Consider the following 4,662-nt stretch of genomic DNA (forward strand, 5'->3'; position numbering starts at 1 on the left):
CTGTGGCCGATACCTATCTATGTGAGCAAAATTCGTCATATTGCAAAACTGCCACGGGAATTCCAGACAACATTGCAACTATGGCACGAAGCAGTGTAAAAGCAGGCATGTCACTGCCACAGATGAAACAGCGTTGGTCTTCAAGGCACATATATGAAGGGGATGGGCCCCAAAAGACCACCTGATTCTCCTATTCACTGCTCATCACTTTGGCTTGTGTAAAATAAATACTGGTCAGTGAGCCATCAGGGCTGGAATGTCTACAGAGGCTCTTTCCTGCCATTTCATACAGAGGCAACACACATTCATGTAGTCAGCAAATATTAATTGAGCACCTACTATGTGCCAGGCTCTGGGGATGCAGCACAAAACAAAACAAAGTCTGCTCTCATACAGCTTAGCTTCCATTGTGGGGAGAGAGGCAATCAAAAGGAAAGGAATAATATAGAATCTGTCAGTGAGAAGAAAAATGAAATGGAGGATTGAGAGTGATTGGGGGTGTTATTTTATGTAAGGTCATCAAGGAAGGCCTTTCTGATAAGGTGACATGTGGGCAGAGGCCTGAGGAAGTGAGAATGAACTCTACAGATATTTGGAGGGAGAGGGAACTGCACGTATAAAGGACGAAAAGCTGGAACGTGCTTGGAAAGTTCCAATAACAGTCAGGAAGCCTCTGAGGCTGGAGCAGAGTTAGAGAGAGGGCGCTAGGAAGCCGGGTTGGAGAGTTAGCCAGAAGAGAGTTCACACAGAGCCTTGCAGGCCATGGTGAGGGCCACAGACTGCTCTGTGTGTGATGAGGATACTGGAAGGAGTGGCACAGAGGAGTAGCAAGGTCTGGGTCAGGTTGATGGAAGGACACCCTGTGTGAAGAATAAAACACAGAGAGCCAGATGGAGGGGAGGATGGAGGATGCCAGGGAGAGAGCTGCTGCGACAATCCAGGGACCAGGTGACCCTGGACAGAGGGTCTGAGTCACAGGAGATGGAGGCTGACCAAAAAAGAAAAAGAAAGGGGACGGATAGGGAAGGGAGGGAAATAAAGAAAAAGGGTGGGAAGGAGAAAATAAAGATGGAGTGTGAGAGAAAAGAATGTGTTTCACAAATCAAACAAGAGCTTAGTCATGCATCCTTGAATGTCATCAGCCTCCAGGATGAAGAAAAGGGAAATGGATACCTCCAACGTGCTGTCCTAGGTACCAGGTCTTCATAGGTCCCGCCTCATCACGTGACAATCGTTTGAGGTAGGAATAATGAGCCTCTATTTCATAGATGGGGAATCTGAGGCCCAGAAAAGTTAAGTAATTTCTCCAAGGCCACACAGCCAATATGGGAGTGCTAGAACCAAAGCTGAGGGATTACGTAAATCCAAAGCCTGCTCTTTCCAAACCTCATTCTGGGTGCAGAGAAGTGTACAGACATAGTCCCTGCCCTCAAAAACCTCCCTGAGGTCAGAACTGTTTTAACCCCGATTTTTAGAAATGGGAAAACTAATGCCCAGAGAGGTTAAGTGACTTGCCTAAGTCACAACAGCTGTTAAGTGGCAGAGGCAGGATTCAAACTAGCTCCAGTCTAGCTCCAGATATCTTAACTACTACTCTGTATCATTATATAATGTAATTGTTTTGAATATTAGTAAAATATATTTTTAAACCTCATCTACAGCTAGATGGTATCTAATAAAGGAACCAAATCATCTAAATCCACCAGTACCTCAAGATTTCCTGAACACACACACACACACACGCACACGCACACGCACATACACACAATACATTTATTGACATATAATATGGACACACCCATAAAGTGCATGCATATATAACATTCCAAAGTCAACTACTTCCTAAATTAGCCTCTGTTATCTGGGTCTCTGGGGAAGTTAAGTCATTCAGCCAATTATGATGAATTGCCAAAATCACCTTGTCCATTCACAAGAAGTACATGGATGTAGTCTTCAAATTACTTCTTAAAAAGTCAACTGAGGGCTTTCCTGGTGGCGCGGTGGTTGAGAGTCCGCCTGCCGATGTAGGGGACACGGGTTCGTGCCCTGGTCCGGGAAGATCCCACATGCCGCGGAGCAGCTGGGCCCGTGAGCCATGGCTGCTGAGCCTGCGCGTCCGGAGCCTGTGCTCCGCAGCGGGAGAGGCCACAACAGTGAGAGGCCCGCGTACCGCAAAAAACAAAAAAAAAGTCAACTGGAAAATTCTGTTAACATTTCCTTGAGAAGCTCGGGGAAGAGATGGGAGTTGGAAGGTTGAAATGTCAAATATTCATCCCCTAGCAATGGAGGACTCTGCAAAACACTGATTCCCAATGCCTTGCTTCCTCTCTGTTTGAAATACAGACTCAGCCCTGCTGGTGTGTAATTCAATTCCAAGCATCAGAAGCAAAAAGTCTCCTGTTGAGAGGTGCTATAGTGTAGAGAAATGTGTGGAGGCTAAATTTGTCCTCCGACAGTGCAGAGTTCTAAATCAATATCCAGCTATGTGATCTCAAGCAGGTGACTGGGTTCCCTTAGAAACACCTTAGAAACACCTCTAAGAAACACCTTAGAAACACCTCTAAGCTGTCATGAGGATTATGAAAGATCCCTTAAAGTGTCAAGGATTATGAAAGATCCCTTAAAGTGTCAAGCACACAGTTGATGCTGATGAAGTGTCAAAGTTCAGTGTCTTGACCTTTTCCCTACAAGGTAGAAAGTCACTAACTTCCAACCAGTAGAACCTATAATTACTATCTTTGGCCACCACAGGAAGGAATTTAAAAAACAAAAAAAAAGTTAGATGTTTTCACGCAGAAAGGCAGGCGCAGGCATCATTACCACGTTGCTAGGTGTTGTTAAACCACCCACCTAGCCGCAGAGTGGGCAGCAATTAATGTAATTAGCATAGTGATGAGTGTCCTCTGCAGCAATAAATAGCTCAGCCCTGTAGAACTTGACAGACCTGCTGTTCCCACAAGGCTCCTGGCCCTGTAGGTCCACTTGTGGAGCAGTGTAGTGTAGTTTTGTGGAAAGAGACCAGCTTTACTCAGAAACAGACGTAAATCCTGTCTTTACTAATTCCTAGCTGTGTGACTGAGGGCAAGCCATGCCACCTCTCTGAGCCTTAGTTTCCCTTATCTATAAAATGGGGTTAATGATATTTTCATAGGGTTGTTAGAGTTATATTTACCATCATTATCATCATCACCACCACCACCATCATCAATATCGCAGAAAACCCCAAGCCAGGCTGATGCTGCATTGGCAAAAGGGTGCAGGGTTCCAAGAAGACACATTGCTGGTACCTAGAGCTGGAGCAACCCATTTCTTTTTCTCTGGCTAAATTCAGAGCATGTAGCACTGATCCAAGTGGCTTTAGGGAAACCACTGGAGTTTGGGATACAAAGGATACTGATACCCAGAAAAAAGGGTTGGGGGGAGAGAGAGGAAGTACTCTGATTTGATTAATTATTTAAGATAATGTTATAAATAATTACCACAAGTGTTATCAGCAATACTACTGCTTACACACAACAAACGTCACAGCAATCTGGAAGTTGGTAATAAAATCAGGAAACCAGCTTATAACTTTGGATCTAGCAATTCCGTCCGAATTGACACCCTCAGAAAAGAAGTCAAATGATCCAAAGGTTATTACGTGTATGGATGCATATATTGAGGTTCTTGATAATCATTAAGAATTCACTAATTCATCCAACAGTTGCTAAGTGCCTGCTGGTGCCAGGAATAAAGACCTTGAGTGTGGGGAGATACACACACACAGTTAGGATTCATTGAAATGAAGGCTCTGAAAAGGTCTGTAAAGGAGAGTGAATCAAGAAGGGGGGATCAATAGGGAAAGTACTAAGCAAAACTGAAGCCGAATCCCTGAGGCTGACAAGGGAGAGAACCCCCGTGGATTCTTGGAAACATGCATATGAAATGGTGTTAAATGAAAGGAAACAAAGAGAAAAGACAAATAATTACAGGATTCAGAGAATGTCAGAGCTAGAGAGGACCTCAGCGAACAGCTAGTTCAGCAGTTCACAACCCCTTCCATGGATTTCTTGTGACAAGTGAGGCTCACGGAGCCTAACAATCTAGGCAGAGAAAAATTAAGTTCTGGGTTATAGTTCTGCTAGTTGTCAATCCACTGTTTTCTCCCCTACTTGAGAAAGCTTTTCAGTATACCAGAGAGAATGGCTCCATTTAATGAAATGGAGATTGGGAGTGAACACTGCAGCTGAAAACCAGTGATGTGGCCCAAGCCTTCACACTATCGGTGGAGAAGCTGAGGCCCCAAGTAACCCTAGCACATACGTCACACTAGCACATACTTCTTGCTCAGCTGGTATCTGTTGAGTGAGTATTGGTGAAGGAAGAGGAAATGAGATGACGTAACCAAGGTTGCCCAAACTATGTGGTTGGCAACGTATCCTGATTAAAACTTGGGCATCGGTAATGAATTTAGACCATGGCACGTAGAAGTGCATGCTCATTATGTCTCCTTTCTTTAATCTGCTCAAGTGTAACCTAAGAAATAAAACAACGGCCCAGCCAGCATGGCAGTGTAGAGGGAGTCACAGTAACAGCCTGAAAGGACATGGAGTCCTAGAATCCTCAGGATATGGGTGGTACCAGTGTTCAGACCCCAGTGCTTGAAAGCCACCACTGAGGGCT

The sequence above is a fragment of the Tursiops truncatus genome, chromosome 1 (genome assembly GCF_011762595.2).
Source record: "Tursiops truncatus isolate mTurTru1 chromosome 1, mTurTru1.mat.Y, whole genome shotgun sequence".
NCBI classification, from domain to species: domain Eukaryota; kingdom Metazoa; phylum Chordata; class Mammalia; order Artiodactyla; family Delphinidae; genus Tursiops; species Tursiops truncatus.